General features: G+C 36.8%; 1 protein-coding gene across 2 annotated transcripts in view; it reads left to right on the plus strand.

Moving 5' to 3' along the window:
* The window catches only part of NKAIN3 (sodium/potassium transporting ATPase interacting 3), a 234,924-nt gene that overhangs the window by 73,199 nt on the left and 138,165 nt on the right, over window positions 1–23,560 (plus strand). The gene's annotated exons all lie outside the window — the stretch shown is intronic.

Genomic DNA, 23,560 nt, shown 5'->3' on the forward strand with positions numbered 1-23,560 from the left:
TTCGTTCTTTGGGGATGGACTTGCCCAGGCGTAATGCAGCGGAAGGGCTAGTCTACCTGGCGCTCCCTGGGCGTTGCAAACTCTTCACGGGGTCTCCTCAGCCACTATTGGCAATAATGGGGACCGATCCCGATTGCGTGCAAAAGGCAGGGTGTGTGTGTGTGTGTATGCGCGCGTGTGTGTGTTGGGGCGGGTGTAGGTGCGCGGGCGATTGCAGGCATGACCTTCTAAGTACGATCAACTTCTCGGAGGCAAAAGGATGTCCCGAAAGCGAGGCAACCCATTTACGGCAACAGCATGAACCGGTTCCAAGCTTCAGCTAAACTGCTGCTCAACTGCAGAGATACTCCAGCCAGCTCAAGAGGAGCAAAGGCTCAAGTGTTCTGCTTGCCTTGGAAGGGAAGGGAGATGTTTGTTGAGCAGCTTCCATTGTCAAATAGATGTGCCCAATTGCTTCCCTCTTCCACCCCCCTTGGGTTGGATGTGTCAACCTTCTCTCTGTGTGTGTTATTATGTGGAGGAAAAGCTTATTTACGGGAAATGCGTCTCCCGCAAAAAGCACTGCACATTGCCCAGGAAAGCAAGTTGATCCTTTTCAGATTGAAGACATGTTCAAATGCTCATGGTGATCCATTGGAAAATCTGTATTTATATAATGCAAGGTATATTTTTATTCTTTGATGATGCTGACCTCCGGTTGGAAGACAGAGTCCTGGGTAATTTCCTCCTCCTCCCTCCCCCCATCTCTTGAGTATCACTGAATGTGTCCTATAGCTGCCAGTTCTCTGGATTTTGATTTTTATCCTAATTTAATTTGAAGGCAGCTAAAGTATTGATGTGAAGAAGACTTCTTTCCCCTTTCAGAATCAGTTATTTAAATATTGCATATTTCTGTGGGAATTTCATTTGTTTTATTGTCTCAATTTTACAGCTGGGTTTTAGAGGTATTTTTGTGATCAATATGAAGTCAAGATGTTCAAACAGTACTCCAGGATCAGATAATGAGTGAAATGATTCCCCCTTTTCTTTTTATTTTCTTTTTTTTTAAGTCCCTTTGAGACTTCAAAGTGAAATCTCAACTCTGCTGGTGCTTGAATATTGAGTTATGTATTGTACTGTCAGGAAAAGAAGTGTGATTACAACATATCGGTTGGAGTGTTAGTTTATTTTCCAATTATTTAAGTGTTTTGAGGAGTCTTTGTTTTGTTCATATTTAGAAAAGCAATAAAACCAAAGAAAATAATGACATAGTCCCTGTTACTTCATTGATAATAGTGGAGGAATATTTTTGCTCCGAGGAAAGTCTATTCTAACTACATAGCTTTGTTTATAATGTTGTTTAATTTCCTTTGAATAAATGGGGAAAGGGCTTATATAGCAAATTTGCTCATATAAATTAGTGGATTTTCATTGCTTATTTCAAGTGATATAAAAATTAGTAAAAAAAAAACAATTCTTACACTACAAGACTTCCTGTCATATCAAAAAGCTCTAGTTTTAAGTTGTTTGCTTGCTTTTAATGTTTTTAGAATACTGCTGACATTTCTACTGATTCATAGTTTATGAGAATTTTATGGATTGCTTATTAGTTGTACACCAAAAAATACAATCTTGAAATATTAGGGTTAGGCTGTATGCATTTGGAATTAATTTGGAAAATAAAGAAGCAGGATATTGCAGAAAGCTTTCCTTTGGGGATCTTCTTCTAAACTAATATTGTCCCATCTACATCTCTGGAGAGTACCTTGGTTGGAAAAGGCCTTAGGGGAATTTTGGCATCATGCATGGAACTGGAAGTGGACTTTGCACTGATTGCCCATGTCCTCTTTTGATTGATCTTTACACATCAGTATACAATTAAGTGGGGCGCGGTGGCTCAGTGGGTAAGACAGTGAGCTTGTCGATCAGAAAGGTCAGCAATTTGGCGGTTCGAATCCCTAAGCACCACGTAATGGAGTGAGCTCCTGTTACTTGTCTCAGCTTCTGCCAACCAAGCAGTTCGAAAGCACGTAAAAATGCAAGTAGAAAAATAGGAACCACCTTTGGTGGGAAGGTAACAGCATTCTATGCTCCTTCGGTGTTTAGTCATTCCGGCCACATGACCACGGAGGCGTCTTCGGAGAGCACTGGCTCTTTGGCTTTGGAACAGAGATGAGCACCGCCCCCTAGAGTCAGCAACAAGTAGCACATATGTGTGAGGGGAACTTTACCTGTACCTCATACAATTAAACAGGCGCTGAAATTTCTTCAAGAGTAATAAAGAGAGATCACCACAATCACATTAAAAAATGAGTATTGTTCTTTAGCCACAGTTTATTGAACAAGTCAGAAACAATTCCTAATCTTGAAGGAAGTTATCATTCCCTTTTTGCCCTTCCTCCTTTTAACACTTTTTTCTTCACACACGTGTGGAGAACCAGGCAATCTATAAATACCATATCCGATCCTCAGGCTAACTTCTTGTAGTCCTGAGTGTCATTTCTAAACTTTGTTAAAAGGCATCACATTGCTTAATAAGACCTATTTAGCTATTCCCTGTGTCCTGCAACTTGTAAGAGAGAAAAGAAGAAGAGAAAACTAAAGTAAGAAGCTAATTTGATTGTTTCTGTTTCCACACTACTCATCTACCCCAAATTCCTGAGTAATTTACATCTAAGGCATTATAGTCCTCAGTACAAAAAAGGTGCCCATCTCTGGGTAAAAATAACCAGGAAGAAATCAGGAAAACCCCATGCCTTATATCACTATTTACAAATCCCACTAAAGCACAACATGTTGTGATGCATTTAATAAGTTAACTTGGGCCTGCTATTTTAGCAGAGGAGAGTTTATGGGGTTAGTGAATAAACTATAATTTGTTAGAGCAGCAGAAGGCCAGTCAAAAACAAACAAACCACATTATAGTGTTGTGATGTAATTATAAGGTTACTGCAAGTGTCAGCTCAGATAAAGGGCAAGTAATAATTATTTCAATTACAAAGAGTTCACTAATACTTCCAATATAATCTTCTGAATGTTTTTTTGGAAATAAATATTTTATTTAGTGCATCCTAGGTTGTAATTCTTTGCATAATACAATGGCAGCTCAGTGTGCAATAATATACTATATACTTTACTGAATGTACTGAGCCTTTTTTCCAAGAGAAGCTTTCTCATACAGCTATTAATTTCCATGCAGAAAAAGAGCAATGCAATATACTATTCTAATAACAGTTAAGAATATTTCATGAAAGAGTATCAAAACTCTGAGAATATGACCGCAAAACTGCACAGAAAAACAACTAACTTTTCCTAAGTTTAGCAGCTAACAGAAAGAAAAAAAAGTGGAGAAACGGTGTTCCTTTCCTTTTTGTGGTAGTGTCAATGGGAATAAAAATAACTGCATCAACTCTAGGGCTGATATTGTTTTTCCTTTTCACTTTGGAATTACTTTAATTAATTGATTGCTAATTAATTGGATCCCAGTACTTTCAAAATACCATTGAGATAAAAAAAAACATATGAAGCAGATGGAACCTATTAATGCATTTTTAGAAGTTCTGTTCCCCACATGGCAAATATGACCCATCTCAAAGTGGTACATCTTACAGAACAGCCTGTGTGGGATGGCTCCTTATCCAACATTTTTCTTTGTAACCATCTGAGTTACTACTAATGAGCCAATCATCATGAGAACATGAGTCGCTGACAGGCAATGTTGGATAGCATAGATGCCATAATAGTTTGAGATGCTCCACCACTATAGTCCCATTAATCGCAAGAGGTTATATTCCTATGAGGTGTCAGAAACTGCAGTGAAATCAGTTGTGTTTGGTGTTGGGTGGATGGGTGGCAGAAGTAGTTATTTAGCTACTACTCTAAATGGAAGCTCCAAGTTGAGGTCCCTAAGTGTGTTTTCTTTTTCTTTTGTTTTTAACAGATCATTCTTATAATGAAGTTAGTACATTTATGTGTGGAAAGGAGGCTGGTAAGAATATATGGTTGGTTTGCAAAGGATCCCTAATCTAAGAAAGAAACGGGGTATCCTCAGAGATGCTTTTATATGACTCCTACTAGCTGGTAATGTTAGAGGGGGTGGAGGGAATGACCCAAGGCTGACTTTCCAAAACAGCTATGTGACTTATGCAAACCTCTCTGCCAACTGTATCCTATTTGCATAATTGACTGCTGAATCCTGATAAAATACTGACAGGATATAGTAGGAAAACATCTGCATAGGCAATGCTTCCAAACCATTAATTCTTGGGCAGTTCCTTCTGTCACTCAAATGAAGAAGCCAGATCTGTCTGGGGGCTATTAACTCTTCTGTTCTCCTTTGTTCAAGCCAAAGGGATAGGTTCTTACGACCTCTGCCTTTCAATGTTCATTATAATTAGGAGTTACTCTAAATGTAATACAGTAGATGATAGAACTGCCAAATAGTAAACAATTAAATATGGCATATAGGTACTCATGTAAATCAGTCCAGTGTTACTTCTGTTTGCTTTGAGCGTTTTGTCTGTCATCTGAAATAGATTTTATAATCAGTTTGAATGTTTTCATTTTATGAATCAATAATTAAGAATATTAAAAAAATATTCTAAAAGGTTTGATTGTAAAATTAGAAAGTGGAAGTAGCAAGGGTAGTTTGTAATGAAGCACTAGTTTATAAACAATGTCACATTTCATCAGCCTTTCGTCTAAGCCTCTAAGTGATAAAACTGCTACTGCTTGCCTTTCCCAGTGACAGAAATGGTGACATTATTTTTAATCCACAGATTATTTTCCTTTTACATTACTTCAGGTTCTGATTGATTCACACATGCAAAATATTAAAAACAACCATCAAACCATACCTTGATTGAACTTTATAATACTTTTCCATTATTTTATACAAAGTGTGACTTCTGTTTATGAGAGTGTATCGATGTTCATATCAGTACAGTGTTTTGTGTCTTTCTTTTGCTTAGATTACGAAAACGCCACTGGAAGAAAGCAATAATTTGCTGCTTCTGGCATTTTTATTCTGATAAAATATTATCTACTGACTTTGAATTGTTTCTTGAAATGCTCAGTATCTCTAGTATGATATTGGCAGGCTGTCAGGAATTTGAAGAATTGTTAGTTGAACCATGAAAACACAGAATTGTTACAACTAGATTTCTTCTAACAGGGTATGGATAAAACTTGATACAAAAGAGAAATTGCAATATATTGCTAATAGTTGCAGCAAAATGAGATGCTAAATAATATCCATAGTAAAACTAGTTCATACCTCTGGATGAATAAATTGCATTTCCTTTAATTTATATTGTGACTTTCACCTAGTTTTTAAAATAGTTTTAAATAGCAATCACAGGCTAAACATAACAATACAGGTAGTCGCCATTAGTGCAACTGCAACTCTTTGCAGTTACAATGGTAATGAGAAAGTAACTGCAACCAGTCATCACATTTATGACCTTTGCAGATCTTTAAAGCAAATGAAAGCTGAAGTAAGATCATAAGCACATTTGTGGTTTCACTTAGCAACTTCTTCACTTAACAATCAAGTTGCCAATCCCAACTGTGGTCACTACACGAAAACTACCTATAGTATTCAAACCATATGGGCACTGCAATGGAATGCCTGCTGCTGAATAATATACTGGAAATCCTGGGATATGTATTGCCATCTTCATTCAATATGAATTTCATATTTACTATTTATATTGCCCGAAAATGTTAAGATTTTTCCATGGATTCTAACTCAATTAGCATTTAGAACTGATTTTTTTTGGCAGAGGAAACTGCAATCTGGACATTTCTTCTCCTGATGAAGAAATTGGGCAACTGTAGCAATCTAGTAATATTCCTAAGAGATGAATTCAAAAAGTTGACCTCCAAGTGGAAAATATGTCACCTTCAACAGATAAGCGTTTATTGTAGAGCAGGAGTGTCAAACTCACATCACGGCGGCATCATGTGACGTATTGGGACTTCTCCCCCCTTCACAAAACTGGGCATGGGCATGACCAGCGCGTGACACATCCGGTCTGCGGGGCGGGAGTTTGACAGTCCTCTTGTAGGGGTACATTGTTGAATTTCATTTGTTATCTCAGCATATATTTTGACTGGAAGCACCCAGAAAGAGAGCCTTCTTTGCTCTCACTCTCATCCTTTGAAACATTCTCCCTTCAGAAGTGAGATAGGCCCCCATTTCCCTGAAGACCTGGTTTTGCCAATTCACTTGGGGTTCATAGAAGAGCACAGGGGTTGGTTAGCACATTAAAGGTCCTCTTCCTGCCTTTTTAATTGTATTTTATTCTTGTTTTTAACTTCCTCCTAATAAAATATAATATTTATATGGTTATTGTGTTTTAACTGTATATCTCCTAATGTTGCTCTGTGAGTGAATTGGGCAGTCTCCAAATTTGATAAATGAATAAATAAAGGCCGGAATGCAAATAGCTTAATTTTCCACTTTAAACAGGATGATACCCTAATAAATGTCTTTTCCTTCAAATAGTTGTGTGTAAAATTAAATTAACTTGGAAACAAATTAATCACGTTAAATGGTCCTACGATAAAGCCTGGCATAAAATTGTGAATTTGAGATAAACAGTTAAAGTCTGCCTTTCCCAATGATCTTCCACTGAGCTTAGAACATGTTTGGCTTTTATTACAGTGAGTTGAAATTCCTTAACACAAAACCGCTAGAGGCAAAAGTTTTTAGTATGAACTTGTTCCCCCCTCTGCTGTTTATGGTCAAATGTTTGTGGTTCTGTTAAGAATCTGTACCATATAGCATTGCCAAATCTTTCTGAAGAGCACCATAAAAATCTCTGCTATCCAGTATGAACTACAATCTCCGCATAATTTTTAAATTCACAAATATATTTAATTGCCAGCAGCAGAGATACAAATCTAGCAAAAGAGTATGCTTTAGGAAACATTTTGAAGAAACGGAGCGAGATGACTAAATTTACTCAGTCTCTAGTAATTTTTGGATTTGACCATAGAAAGAAAATTTAATCTCTAAATTTTTAATTTTAATCTCTAAAATTTAATTTATTTTTCAGATAAATAAGAAATTATAGGCTCTCTTTTTGTTTTTGCTTACATTTAGTTTTATTACATTCCTTAAAAGCACCCTCTTGTGTTGTTAGTTAAACTAAATGATACTATCTCAAAAATACCTTTCAAATCTTTTAAGATGTTGCAACAGTTCATTGATTTTATATTTCAGCATTAGAGAGAAGCTTATTGTAAAATATAAAATCATTCTTCTAAGAATGCCGTTACCATTGATCATACATATCATCCCGTATTACAAGTAGTCCTCAACGTACAACCACAATTGAGTCCAAAATTTCTGATGCTAAGTGAGAAAGTTGTCAAGTAAATTTTGCTCCATTTTACGATCTTCCTTGCCATAGTTGTTAAGTGAATCACTGCAGTCATAAGTTAGTAATACAGTTTTTAAGTGAATCTGTCTTCCCCCATGCCAGACGGTCACAAAAAGGACACTGCAACTGTCAACCTCACTCAAGCGACCACACTCAAATCACCCTACCTCAGATACAGTATACAAAGATCTCGCTCTTTGGAAAAGGCTGTGATGAAAGTTGGAAGGAAAAGAAAAGAGGACAATCGGCATCAATTGGATAGACTTTGTTACAGTTGCCATGAGTGCCCCATTAGATCAGGGATAGATACTCATGGAAAAATATATCAATATGGTTGCTAGGAGTTGAAAACTTAATGGCACATAATCAATCAATCAATCAATCAATCACAAAATCTCACAGTTAAATTGAACTCCTGCTGATTTTATGAACAGTCAGGTTACTTGACCAAATGACAGAAGTAGTTTTCTAATCTATTTTACAGTAATGATATTTCCTTATAGTCTTTATTCTAAGTAATAACCAGATCCAACTCTGCTTAACTTGTAAAGATCAGTCAAGATTGACTAGGTGCTGCCACCTAATTGAATTTATTTATTATCTTTTGAAATATATTTATAAGACCATTCCTATTATATGCAAAATGGTATGCAGGTGATGCATTTTATTATATTTTGCAAAGTTTATTATGGATTAGACTAACATGAGCTTTACAACTCAGTGGTGTGAATCAATATATATGAGGCAATGCATTATGCACTGATATTAAAGTTGCATTTTATATATGCCCACTAAAAATAAATCTACTGAACTGAATTATATTTATTTCAAATGGATATGTATAATACTGAACTGTAATCTTCTCAAACTAGAGAATAATATCCAGTGGGAAATTAAACTGAATCTTAATTGGGTTTGCTGCATTTTTTCCCTCTTGTCCCTCTTTTGCTTTGATTTTGATCAGACAGGTAGGTTAAGTATTCCCAAACTAACTGGTTTATTCAGATAAATCTAGCATAAAGATACAGCACAGGGGAATGTAATAGCAGGGCTTTTCAAATACTTTGTTGAAGCTAAGAATTCAGACTGAAGCAGACCGTTTTCTCAACAATTGGACAACTTTGGATAATATGCACATTATTTTGTGAGTATAGTGGGAATATATTCAGGTATTTAAAGCACGAATCAAGAGTCCCTATCTAATCATGTAAACAACTCAATGCTTTCTGATACATTTCAGCTCTTCACTTGAAAAAAAGGAGGGACATATTAAGTGCTTGAGCTTTCCAGGGTGAGGCCTTAACTGCTGCAACCATGCTGTTGGTTGGGTTGTATTAAGTGCAGATACTGTTAGCTATTAGGTGAAGTCACTGAACCACTAGGAGGCCAGGCGGAAAACAGTGCTTTGTCTAATCTAAGAATGTTGCAGTTAAACATTACACACAAAGAGAGAATCAACCTTGGGGGAAGTCTTCTTTCACACATATTGAGCCTGCCACCATTTACTATCTCACTGCTATGAGGTTTTCATTTTGTAATGTTTCACAGATATTGATGCTATGCTGAGTATCTCAGGTCGTCTATTATTAAACCGTCAGCAATTTTGCCTGACTAAAAATGTGTTTTTATTATTCATACTTCTTTTAACCTTCTTGTCAGCTCACAAGTCTCCAGGTGCTTTATTGATATGCTTGTCCAGCACAATAATGTTAAATACTCATTTTTTTTTTTTTTACTATGCATGAAAGTTTATTGGTTTTCTGACTGGATCCCAGATTCTGATCTCATCCAGTTATATAATCCCAAATGCTTTTTGGATGAAATTGTACTCTGCATGTCTAATAGAAAAACAAGTTGAGAAGGGATTTTTTTTTGTTCATCCCAAACAGGTTATGTATCTTGTCACCTCACACAAAGTCAATGTATTTATTAAATGGCAAATTCATGTCATAACCCTAAAAGACGCTTCACACAGCAGTTGCAATGTGAAAAATGCTATCTTGCTAACCACTAAAATAGCCATAGTTGCAACCAGAATATATAGCACTTAAAGGGACAATCTACCTGTGAATGTATTTGTTAGATCTGAGACCCAAAATAACAGCTATGGAAATATATTTCTGATGATTACTGTAGCTAAGGAATGGTGCTTATCTTCTCCTTTTTTTCAAAGATGTTCAAATGGACTTTGCTAAAATTATATGTACATAAAGCTTTTTTTCTAACATTTCATAAAAAGCTACATTAAAGTTTACTTGAAAAACTCCTGACTTATCAAAAGCCATTGCTGAACCATTGTCTTTTTTCATTCTTAATGGACTTTAAGACTCAATGGCTAAATACAAAAAGGCAATAGAAAAAATGGAATGGCTATAAATGAAAATTATATTGACTGGACTTATTTTTTACATTATAAAATTCAAGGGAATAATGCCAGGTGGGTTTGTCATAAAAGCCTACATTGTTTTTATTTTGTATTTATTACAAAATTGTATTGTATTTATTATTAAATAAGCTATTTGTACCATTTATTAGACATAGAGATATTTCTGGAAGAGCATGTTGTGGTCCACTGGCAGCCTATGGAGCTGGCAGCAGAGTCGGACAGTGAGGAGGTTGGGGAGGAACATGGGCCAGTCCTGGAGTCTGGGGAAGACTCCGACGAGGGCTCTGTGTCAAGGCAGAGGGGGTGGGGCAGGGCCATCTGTAGTTATGTGCTGCCTTCGGAGTCTGACATCAGCGAAGCAGAAGAACAGTGTGAGCTTATTCCCACTATGCGAATGCGCAGAACTTCCAGAACAATTAAGAGCAATTAAGACAAAAAAGGCAATTCAGGAGTAAGGCTTGGAGATGATTGGCCCCTCCCATAAGACATAAAAGAGGAGCAAATGGATGTGAGTCTTTGCAGGAAGCAATATTGTTCATTCTGGTTCAAACTCTGAGAAGCTCGGTTTGACATTGTGCTCCATTTGGCCTTGCAAAACTAAATGGCAGTTAGGTCTCTGACAGCATTTCAAGGGAGATAAAAGTGGGTGCTTATCAGCATTAGCCTGACTGTGACAGACGTCTGTCGGACTCTTCACAGACTGTTTGTAAATAATTACAGGCTGTGAATGACCATTATTCACAGCCCTTTAAATAAAAGAGGGTTTGGGGGTCTAAGCATGTGGTTTATGCTTTATCAAGAAGCCTAGGTCAGAGCACAGCATTCTAATTTGGAGGGAGAGTCACTTCCATCAGACACAGTGAAGAATTTTGTGATGGCTTAAGGCAAAATAAGTTAACCAGGCTTCTCAAATCCTGCTCAACTACAATTCCCAAGTGTTCCTCTTAATTGGCCATGCTGTCTGGGACTGCTTTTGTAGCTTATTGTATATTGTATCAAATTAAATCGACATACATAAATGTGTGATTTTAGAGAAAAAGATATGACTAGTGGAGTCAAAGAGAAGTGACCCCTTCCCTTAATATTATTGCCCATAATGGTTATATTGAAGATTAAATGTGGGTAAATGTGTTCTAGTGGCTATTCCACAAAGCACTGGAGATGGCAAAACAACATTTCTTTCACTGTTAAGTTTATTAAATGCATGCAATTTTGCTTAAAGTCACTGATGACAGAATTGGATTTTTTTTTTAATTATTTTTAATTAAATTTTTAATCTTTAAAAACACTAAAAAAGACACAACGAGGAAAAAAACAACAATAAAACAAAACAAAACACGGAACATACATAACAATATAGAGTAATTTTACAGCTTTCAATATCGGCTTTCCTGACTAGCTTTTATAATTCTCCCTTCTGCATTGCCTTCCTATTACTATAACCTTGTCCTATGATGTAACAAGCATAATATTAACACTTATAGTAATATTCATTATTTGAATCTCCATCTATTTGTATTCTCTATTTCCTGTTTTGGCTTCTGATTTCTAGCCACTTGTATATTTTATTCCATACTTTATAGAAGTCCGATTCTTTTCTTTCTTTTAGTTCTATTGTCATTTTGTCCATTTTCTGCACATTCAAGTATTTTCCTGATTGTAGTTTCGTCTGAGGGTGTATTAATTTTTTTACAATTTTGTGCGAAGGCAATCCTGGCTGCAGTGAATATATGTATGATTATGTATTGAGATTGTTTGTCCATTTTTTGATCCAGTAGTCCTAATAAGAATGCTTCTGGTTTGAGTTCTATTTTTCGCTCAGTAATTTCTTCTAACCACTTTCGAATTTTGCACTAGTACTTCCTTGTGATGGGGCACGTCCACCACATGTGATGAAATGTTCCAGGCTTATGATTGCATCTCCAACAATTAGGGGATAAATTTGGGTACATTTTGGCCAATCTCGCTGGAGGCAAATGCCATCTATAAAACATTTTATAGAGATTTTCTTTGTAAACTGCTGCCTTTGTAAATTTATAATTTCTTCCCACAGTTTATCCCATTTTTCTAACTCTATATTGTGGCCAAAATTGGATTTTTTAAATAAGATTGAATTGTGAAATTGCTAGACTTTTTAGAATCAGCATGGGCATGGTGCCTACATATTGTTTATTTATAAAACTCCTGAAAAGTCAGGTTATAAACATCTGGAAATTGTATTTATTTCATTTCATTAAAATTGTACAGAAGTTTTCTTCAGCACACTAGAGGAGGATACTTAACTGTTTTATGGTTGTATTTTGTTTACATCAGGTCAGGCCTCCTAAGATGATTTTCTCCCTCCAAAGTTCCGAATGTTCAGTTGACCATCACGGATCTTGGGAAGGATGTTATGGAGAGAAAGGGAGGAGACTCCGCCTCAATGATTCTGATCAATATTGCTGATTCACCTAAAGCAGGGAAAATGCTGGTCTGTAAAAACAGCTGTGAGAAGAAGATATTGCTTCTCTTTTCCTCCCAGTAACCTATCAAGGATTATTAGAAGAAAGAGTAAAGGGATGGGAGTGGCTGTGTGCGTGTGTGTGGTTAGTCTCTGATTCAGCAACAGGATTGATTTCTTTTATGGGATAGTGTAGCTTATATGGGTTATCTGATATCAGGGTTAACATAAATGTACAGCTTGTCCCAGAAAGGCTTTCCTCAACACTAAAATTTAGGAATCAGTAGAATATCAGTTTTCTAATTGCTGGAAATATTCTGCATTGAGTAAATAGAGAAACACAGGAGGGTAGCACAGAAATGGACAGGTTATATTGTAAGAGGCTGAAATAGAGCAAATGACATCTCTCTCCCAGTTTCAGTTCTTAAAAGAGTAAGTGACCAGTGTCTTTCGGTGTAAGTTTGATCGCATTCATTTATTGTAATGTTGAGAGATACAGTATAAACGTTTTCTAGTTTTTCAGAATATAACATGAACGGACTTGTCAGATCAAGATATATATTCAAAGAGACATTTATATTTTTAAAAGTAACATGCTTAAGAGAAGACTCTACCCCAGGTGTCAAACTTGTGTTGTCACAGCATTGTCACATGACATATCGGGACTTTTTCCCCCTTCGCTAAACCAGACTGGGCCAGCATGTGATGCATCTGGCCTGCGGGCCACAAGTTTGACACCCCTGTTCTACCCTAATGTTAGAAGATTTGTAGAGTCTAGAGCAGTGATGCGAACCTTTTTGGCTCTGAGTGCCTAAAAGGTCATGTGGAAACGCACCCCTGTGCACTCGTTGCGGGCGTGCTTTGGAAAAACCAACCTTCTGGGTTCTAGCACGCATGTGCACCCGACAATTAGCTGGCAGGTGTGCATGCGCAGGCTGGTTTTCGGCACTGACATGTGTGTGAAGGGATCATGCTCCGGAAAAGCCAAACTTCTGGATTTTGGCATGCATGCGCACTCAACAATCAGCTGGCTGGCACACATGCACATGCCGGTTTTTGGTACTGCTGTGTCGCAAAGGACAGCTGATCATCATGTGTGCATGCGCTCCAGAAACCTGGAAGACAAACAGGCAAGGTCACACGTGCCAGGTAACATGGCTTCACATGCCACTTTGGGCATATATGCCATAGGTTCGCCATCACAGGTCTAGAGTCATTGTCCACTCTTAAAAGAAATCAGACTCTTAGCATTTATAGTTAAAACATTCATACTTGTACTATTCCCTCCTTATTTAACAGAGTGCACTCAGAGATGAAACTTTTACACCTATATCAGCAAACCAAAAAATGTCTTTTATTATTTTTTAATATTGATCCTCATTTCTACCATAGAGCATTCTAATTTGATAAGTTAGCTTCTCTTCCGGCCTCATCTCCAGAAGGTACTGTATGAATTCTGGGGAGCAGTTCTCCCTCCATTCACAAATTTGAGTTGGGAAGAGATTGATGGAATCTAAGTTAAACCATGTGGATTTCAATTAATAGTAGTACCATCATACAGTGTGCACCAACTTTACAGCTTTCACATTTGGAATTCAGACCTATGTGAAAAGATGCAAAAGAATTGTGAGAGGAGTGGCAGTGCAGTTAAAAAAAAACCCTACCAACAGTATCACACAATAGAGTAAAGTTTGGCACTTACTCTGTAGATCCAGCTTGGGGAACCCTTAAGAGAAGGAGATTTTTGTTTTTAAAAAATGCCATCCTTTCTATCATTTCAGATTACGAGAGATATGACTAGGTTTTACAGCAATTGCCTGCTGAACATTTGTCACATGGAGCCCTGCTGGAAGGGCATGGAAGGTGCTCTTGAAATACCATGGCAATATCACACTGCATTCAGCTTTGGGCTGTCCACTATTCCAGAGGTTGCTAGTGAACATCTGCCTTGGTTAATTATTTTATATTTATTTTCATTAATTTGTTAATTTCATTATGGAACTAATGCAATTGAAACAATTGTTCAATATGTGTGAGAAAATGGACTGTATTCTATATACAGTAGCATGACTTCATACACATTCACAGTCCCATTCCTATCAGTCGCTTTCACTTAATCAATGAAGAGAAGTAGAAGATAACAGGAATTGGGGGGAGAGGAAGAGAGAAGCAGTTTGTTTTAATTTATTAGACTAGGGAACATTAAAGGCAAGGGAAATGATACAAAATAATAAGGGGAGTGAAATAAGCAAGATTAGGTAAACACAAAGACATGCAGAAGATTAAGTCAGAAATAAATAGGGTGGTATTAAAATGGATTTGGGAAAATGTACCGTAGATTCATATGCAAGAAGAAAATTAACTAGCAAGGTCCAAAACAAAAAGAATAATCTCTCTTCTCTCTCTTCAAGCAGAATAAGCTGCAGAGCAAGCAAATCCTAATAGACATGGTTAAAAAAAATAAGACACTGATAAGCAAAAGAATATTCCACCCTAAATTTAATGAGATGGTAAAACTTTAATTTTCAACAGTCCATCATACTACTCAAGCTCTCCTTTTTGTATGTCAGAAAGAAATAAAAAATAGTTCTAGTGATCATATCTAAGAGAACATAATCTATAAACAGAGCAAAAAGAAATCGTTGTGATACTTTTTAAAGCTTATGTATGTGCCCAAAGGAGAACCAGTCTGATCTAGTGGTTAAGGCATCAAGCTAGAAACCTGGTGAAATTCATTTTTTAAGTACTGGTTCTGTGGGCGTGGCTTGGTAGGTGTGGTGTGGCTTGGTGGGTGTGGCTTGGTGGGCATGGCAGGGAAAGGATACTGCAAAATCTTTATTCCCACCCCATTCAAGGGGAAGAATACTGCAAAATATCCATTCCCACCCCACTCTTGGGCCAGCCAGAGAACTGGCATTTGATGGTTCTCCGAACTACTCAAAATTTCCGCTACCGGTTGTCCAGAACCTTTCAGAACCTGATGGATTTCACTCCTGGTCCTAGTCCTGTTTAGGACTAGGTGGCCTTCAGCTAGTCACTTTCTTTCATCCGAGGAAGGAAGAAATGACAAACTGCTTCTGAAAAACCTTACCAAGAAAACTGTAGGGCTTGCCCACTGAATCAGACGATTGAACGGAAGAAAAAAAATATTCCCAAAGACATTTGTTGATATTTTAAAGGTTTTCACTTTCTAGCTCATATTTGGCTATAAAGGAAAGTAAGATATTTGAAAACTTTCAACCTTTAGTCTTTTTTAAGATTAAGAACTGAAATGGCAGGTTTTTTTTTTAAAAAAGTGACGTATTAGGGATATAATTTATTGTATCCCCAGATTTTCCTATTGCTCATTTTTGACAGGAGTGTTACTGTTTTCCCCTGGTGTCATCTCATGTTATTGAAGTGGATGAAAGATCCACATTAAAAAAAAAATCTAAGCAGCTAGCTGAGGTTCTGTTAGGGGATTATGTTATATAAAGGGAGTTGTAAGAAGTCCAGTTTCAAATGTCTTTGACTTTGAATTGTTCAGAGTCTCAAATAAAGCTTTCAGTTAAGAGAGATTCCATTTAGTATTTTTATCCTGCAGCGTACAAGCTTATAGTTGTCTAAATTAATTTTTTAAATACTTTGCACAGATGTATTAGCTGTTGTATGCTTTAAAAAATAGAAAGGAAACAGGGAGTAAAAATACTCTAAGCAAATCTGTCACTAAGATACAATGAAAACAGCCCTTATGGATTTATTGTAAAAACTTCCTACTCTTTCAAAATTAGAACTGCCTCCAAGTTCCCTTATATGACATCATCATCTCTTTCTTTCTAATTTTTCCTCAAAGCCCTTACTTTCCAAGAATGTATAGGAATAGCCCCTAATTTTAACAATTAACAGTTACTAAGATGACTATGGGCAATTGAAGCAATTGCACTTTTTTTCAATCCATATTTATGTATTTATTTGTTACAATTATTTGCAATCCATCTTGATGTGGAACTACTCTTGGTGGCTTAGAACAGTAAAACAAAAAAAATGATAAAAATGTAAACATAACAATATTGTATTTCCCCGAAAATAAGACATGGTCTTCTTTTCTTTTGACCTTTGAAATAACCACTTGGCCTTATTTTTGGGGAGGTATTATTATTTTTGAGGTGCAAGATGCGGCAAACATGGTCACTTCGTGGCTGCTCTGTGCTGCAATATTTTCAGGAAGGGCTCATTATCTGGGGATGTCTTATTTTCGGGAAAACAGGATAGTAAAGCAATATCAGAATAAAAATAAACAATGATCGATGGCTGTTGAGAGGTCAAGGAGAGCCAGGTGGACGACTACTCTCACTAGAGTTCATCCACAGGTCAAGCAAGGCAGTCTTTGTCCCATAGCCAGACTCGAAACATGACTGAAAATGGTCAAAGAAAAATCTGTCCTCATCTTCCTGTGTTATATCTCTTTTATCAAGTTTTAGATTATAAATTTTCAGAGCAGGATTTGTTTTCATGTATACTGTAAAATGTGATGATATTTAAATGAGCAGTAATTAAGTTGTAATTACCAATAGGACAAATATTTTGTTTGTTTTGTTTGTATTTTACTGGGACACTTCAGGAATTTACCTCTGTGCTCCGAAGATGATGGGAAAAGATAAAATTGCATATGTTTAACAGATGTCCTTATCATTAGTATATTACTGACTTTCTAGATTTTTCTTCTAGTAAAGAATGTTGCATTGAAAAGTAAATCTAATTTGCCCTTTGTATTTTATCTGCAAATGGTCCTATCTTTATCTCAGAACCCAGAATTTGAACAAGTCTCATTCATATTTGCAGTAATAAAGTGAATAGACCTGACATAATGCCATCCAATACAATCAAAGTACACAGGGTTTATTTTGCATATGGTTACTTTACATATGAGAGAAATGCAAATTTCATGGAATCTTGTCTCTACAAAAAGAAGTAAGCACTTAGCAAGATGAATAGGAGCTGGGTGTTAAAATCAGCAAGATGGCAGTTAGAATATTCCAATGCAGACTCCACCTGTTTTAAATGTGGATGTGACCCACATATAAAACAGATAAGGTGGCCATCACAATACTGCATCAACATCTTACTGATTTTGACACACTCCCTTATGGATGCTGTTATATTACTGAAAAAAATTCCATTAGCTAACTTATAGAGTTCATTCAGTTCCAGAGTTTTTTGTGATTTAACATGTAAGTGACATTCTTTGTCCTTTAAATTACCTGCATGGTTTTTAACTGCACCCCAAATTGTGATATGTACCATCTTAATTAAATAAAGGGAAAAAATAAATGCAAGGCATGCAATTATTTTTTTTGCTGAAATACCTCAATTATAGATTTTAATGAATATAACATGTTTTATACTTGCTGATCTTTTGCAAAGAAATATACATGTCTGGATGGACAAATGAAAAGGGATGGAACAATATACTGAGGTCAGGAAAGTATGAAAATGCTTATAAGCTTTGCTGCCAGGAAAAAAAATCAAGGAAACATCATTAACAACAATAAAACCCTCTTATTCAAGTTGTGTAAAGTGTAAGGAGATTTAATTTACTGAGTTTACTTTAGGGTTTTAGAAATGCCAGATTTTGGTCACTAACTGATAATAATTGGATATGCTGGCCATATACTAAGTTCTCTCATTGAATAATTGCAGATAGCCATTCTATTAAGTAATTTCTTTGTTTTTATTATCTTTTAAAATGTCCATATCCTTTCTTTGTCTTGATGTCTAGTTTGTTTCAATTAAAAAAATAAAATCTGATAATATATTGTTTCACAATGGAAAAAAGACTTCTGGTTTATTCAACAAGGAATAGTTTAAAGCAAAATGGGCATTTCAGTATAAACTTTTCAACTGACTATAAGTCAGCTGTTTTGATTTGGTAATATAAAATCCTGATATTAATTAATTGGGATTCAAATTTTATCCAAGAGAGCACTGAATTACACAAATTACAGGTTGTATGCTCTATATCAGGGGTGTCAAACTCAAGGCCCGGTGGGCTGGATGCAGCCTATTTAGATCTGGTCCATGGGCCACCCTGGAAACATTGAAAGTCTGGCCCGCAGTGCTTCTAACATCAAAAACGGGCTTCCAAGTTCTGTTTCTGGTTAGAACGGCCTCCTGAAACTCTCTTCCAGGGAAAACGGATTTACTGTACAGCCCTCCCAAGTTCTGTCTTCACTGACAGAGGGTTTCAGGAGTTCGGGAGCCTGTTTTTGCTGGCAGAGCACTCAGGCCACTATAGGTGCCACTGACAGGAGCTGGTCACACGCACTTTGGCCATACCCACCCTGATCCCCAGAGGTCAAACATAACCTGATGCGGCTCTCAATGAAATCGAGTTTGACACCCCTGCTCTCTATGATTACTAAACCTAGGAAAAGCATATTATTTTAATCATTGCAAGTATGCCCGGTTGGTATGTGTATTTTACATTTCAGCATCACAGGCTTCTTTTTTCATTTCATAAAGTTTAGGCTTCATTATTTATAAAGTACCATATTTTTCGCTCCACTTTGTTTCCTCCCAAAAGTGGGTGGAACTGTCCTCTGCATCTTAAGGAGTGAATATGGGTGACAGGCATTAGCGGCAAATGGCTGCAGTGATCCCCGCTGCCTGGAACAGCTGGATTGGCGGTATTCCAGGAGGCAATCCAACCACCGAGAAGCTGCTTGTAGGAGAAGGTTTCAGCATTCCTCGGTGGAGGCAGCAGACACAGAGGAGGCAGGCTAATTGCTGCAAGGACGTTAGTCAGATGAATACCGGATGGATGCTGGGAGGCAGAGGCAGTTTTTTTTTTCTTGTCTTCCTCCTCTATACCTAGGTGCATCTTTTGATCAGGAGCATCATGGATCTGATGATCTGAAATGTCCCTTGTTGTATATGAAAATAACTCTACCAGGCCTTAAAAGTATTATCAGGATTTTTATTTTTTATTTTTGCACTACAAAGGTTTTCTAGAATGAACAGAAAACATGGGTGATGTATTACATTGTTAACTCTCACATTTAATGAGACTAAAGCCTACAATCAGTAGAAAACTGCAAATGATTGATAAGAGAGAACACTGACAACTGAAGGGCCTCAAATAACACATTTATATTAAGAAATTGTAAATATTATTTTTCTTCAACAATATATTGGTATAATTTTGCATTTATACAATTGCTTTATAAATATTTAATCTGTTTAATCTTCTCTGTTTATTAGGAAAGTAAATACACCTATTGTCTGTTTGTAAATGAGAGAAGTACATGCCTAATGCCTGTTTTGGATAAAGGCCCAAATCTTTCACTAGTTTTTGTTATCTCGTAGACACTTTTTTTTGGAATATTTATTTTTATCTTGGAATATGATGTGATGAAAATTGCAGTGATAATAGCTTCTTCTATAAGTAAACTTCTTACTAAATTTCAGGCACATATAATGAGGGAGGTGTTATTCAATTAAAAGAATGTTAAGAATCGTGTTAACAAATGATGGTGACTTATTTAGAATGAATGGAATTACTGTCAATTGTGTTAGAAGTGAAATACATGAATTTACTGTCCTGTATATATAATAAATTAATTGCTGCTAGACTAGGTCAAGTTAATATTACTCAGATAATGGCCTGGATAAGGAAGATGAAGTTGTACAATAAGCATATTTTGTTTGTAGTCAAGATCTGCCAGATTTCATGATTTGAGCTACCAAATTGCCCAGATTAAACTCTCTTGGTGTTGCTGGTACCTAAGTGGTTTCAATTTTATTTATCTCATAAGATGTTCTCCATTCATTCCATTTCATGTTTACTTTGATTAACAGAAGTTTCTTAGGGCTTATTATTGGTTCTCTTATTTTCTTTAAATAGTCCTACATGTTAGGGTGTAACCAACAAGTTGGGTAGACAATATATTGCCCAAGGCATGTTATGTATCTTTAAGAGAGGAGCTCTGCTAATTAGTAGATTACAGCATTTAAATTGCAGCTGATGTTGTTGCTCTCTCTCTCTCTTGATTGATTGATGTATGATAACTGCTGTCTAACTGTTACTACTGTTGCTACTACTTACTGTGTGTAAGTTATTTGCTACTTGTATCCAAGTTATCTTGGTAGTATTGGACTGTTTTTTCTGTGTATGACTTTTTGGCTGTGTTTTATGGATTTTGCTATATTCTTCAAAAAGTAAAGTTTATTTTGTTACTTTACTATCCATTATTCAGTGTGGTTGCTTTATCTATCGCACACTGCGTATACTTTACAGGGTTGCTCTGTTATAACCTCGACCTGGGGTTCATTGCTAGTGCTTAATCGCACCAGTACCTAACATTGGTTATGGGCCCAGACGCCCTGCCTTAACCATAATTTTTTTTTTTAAGCACCACTTTTTGGATAGTTTATTTTTGTGAATATGGCACAAGAACAGTCTGCTGCACTCTCCATGATTACCCGGTTTGATGGAACCAACTATGTTTCCTGGTCCTTGAAGTGTTCCCTACTTCTGCGTAGAAAAGGACTGTGGTTTGTGGTTCAGAACCCACCAGATGTTACAGATTGGGATCCTGCTGATAATGAGGATGCGAAGAAGATTGCGCAGTTTAACAGGGACAATGAGAGAGCTCTCTGCATTATTGGACTAACACTGAATGACCAGCAACTGGTCCATATTCGTGGCGAAGAGTCTGCTGCTAGGTGTTGGAACACATTGCGGAGAATTTATGTTCGGGACAGTGTGGGTGCTCATATTCATCTCACACAGAAACTGTTTAGAGCCCGTTTGCAAAAAGGTGGTGATATGTTGGCTCATTTAGACTTCATGAAGAAAACTTTGCAGGATTTGCAAGAAAAAGAGTTGATTTTTTCTGAGCTTCAACAGGTGTATATTATTCTATCATCGCTTGATGAAAGCTACGACTATTTTGTTTCTTCATTGGAAGTTCTTTCACGAGATGAACTGACATTATCTGAGGTTACCGGGAGATTGCTTGAAGAGTCCAGACGAAGAGAGGATAGAGTTCAGTTCAGAGACAATCAATCACAAGAAGAAACACAGTTTTCAACTGTAAATTTTGTTAAGAAATGTTATTCTTGTGGTGGTAAGGGGCATATTGCTAAGAACTGTAAAAATAGCAAGAAAAGGAGTGTTGCTAATAGTAAAAGAAAAAGCAACAATGTTACTGTAACTGTAGCTAAGGTAGATAAGGCTGTAAACCATAGTTTCTGGGTGGTTGACAGTGGCGCATCCCATTCTATAACTAAGGTTAAAGAAAGGTTTGTTACTATGAAGGCTAGCAAACAGCACATTTCCTTAGCAAATGGTTGGAAAATTAAGGCTTCAGGTGAAGGTACAGCTTATTGTCCATGTATTAATGAAAAATTGGAAATGTTATATGTACCTAAAATGAAATTTAACCTATTATCTGTAAAAGACCTTGTGAAATGTGGGTTTACAGTAACATTTAAGAATGATAGATGCATTATTGAAAAGGAAGGTAATAGTGTTATTGCCAATTTGGAGAATAATTTATTTATTCTACATGAGAACTCTTTAAATATTGCGAGTTCTGAACCTGGTTATAAGAATAAACAGCCCCATGATAACTGTATACATCTACTTCATAGACGTTTAGGCCATGTAAATTTTAAAATGGTACGTCAAACTGTTATTCTATCTAATGGAATCAATTTGAAACCTTGTTCAAAATATCTTAACTGTAATGCCTGTAACCAGGCTAAAAGTAAGGTTACCCCTGCAAACCAGTTTCAAGGATTCAAGACATCTAAACTACTGGATGTAGTGTTTGCAGACCTAATTGGCCCTAAGAAACCTAGCTTAGGAGGTGCCTGCTATATACTCAGCATTATGGACCATTATTCTAGGTATGGTTTCTGTTATGTAATGAAATCAAAGGCAGAAACTTTCCAACATTTTACTAAATGGTTAAAGTTTGTTGAACGTAAGATGGATAAAAAAGTACTTTGCCTAGTCACTGATAATGGGTCTGAATTCACTAATCATAGGTTTACATCAATGTTGGAGAATGCTGGTATAGAACATAGGCGTTCTGCCCCCTACAGGCCAGAACATAATTCATTTATTGAAAGACGTGGTCAATCATTGCAGGCAATGACCAGAACTATGCTGGTTGATTCTGGTTTGTCAGAAAAGCTTTGGGGTGAGGCTATAATGTGTGCAAACCATATTCTGAACATAGTAGTTAACTCAACTACTGGTAAGATTCCTTATACTCTTTGGCATGGTAGGAAGCCTGATTTGAGTTATTTACACACATTTGGTGTCCCTGCTTGGGTGCATATTCCCTCACAGACTAGACGGAAGGATCAAAGCAGAGCTAGGAAGATGGTTTTTGTTGGGTACAACTCCAATCATAGATCGTTTAGATTCTGGGAACCTGGAACTCGGAGAATTATGCACAGTGCTAGTGCTAAATTTTCAGAACATGTTGGTTGGGAGAAGCTAGAACAAGAGTTTCACAAGGTTTGTGATGATATAGATGTTGATCGTTTGGTTAATCATGATACACCAAATGAGCAGTTAGAGAATCAGGATGGTCCATCTATTACTCTGAAAAGGGAGGAAGATGTAGATGTAGAATCTACTCGTGAGGTGGAACAGGATGATCCTGCAAGTCCTGTATTGCCTAGGAGGTCTACTAGGGACAGGCATCCACCCGACAGATAGCAAGCCAGTGTAGTATTGCAAGTTAGCATAGAACCTTCTAGTTTTGCAGAGTTAAGGCTGTATCCTGAAAAGGAAAAGAAATTGTGGAAGACAGCTATGGAGAAGGAGTTGAAATCCTTACAGGAATTGAAGGTTTATGAAGAAGCTAGGCTCCCTTCAGGGGAGAGTGCAATTGGCTGTAGATGGGTGTTTAAAATTAAAAACGATGCTGCTGGCAATGCTATTTAAAGGCTCATTTAGTTGCTCAAGGGTTTTCCCAAACTGAGAGGGATTACGATGAGGTTTTTGCTCCGAGCTTGAAAGCCTCTACGTTGAGGGCAGCATTGGTGTGGGCTGCTAAGTATCGGTGTAATGTTACCCATATTGATGTTGAAACAGCGTATCTGCATGCTCCATTGCAGCATACCATTTATATGAAGATGCCACCAGGTGTGGATTCTAATGGCCAGACTGGTTGTTGGAGACTTAAAAAGAGCCTTTATGGTTTAAAACAGTCCGGTTTTGAGTGGAACAGATGTATAGTAAATGAACTAAAAGCTATGGGATTTATTCCAGGTTTGGCTGATCCTTGTTTATTTAGACGGGTGAAAAATGGTTTGATCTCGTTGTTGTTTTTGTTCACGGACGATATAGCTATTATTACTAGGTCTGAG

Source organism: Natrix helvetica (genome assembly GCF_964273705.1).
Source record: "Natrix helvetica genome assembly, chromosome: 4".
Lineage (NCBI taxonomy): Eukaryota > Metazoa > Chordata > Lepidosauria > Squamata > Natricidae > Natrix > Natrix helvetica.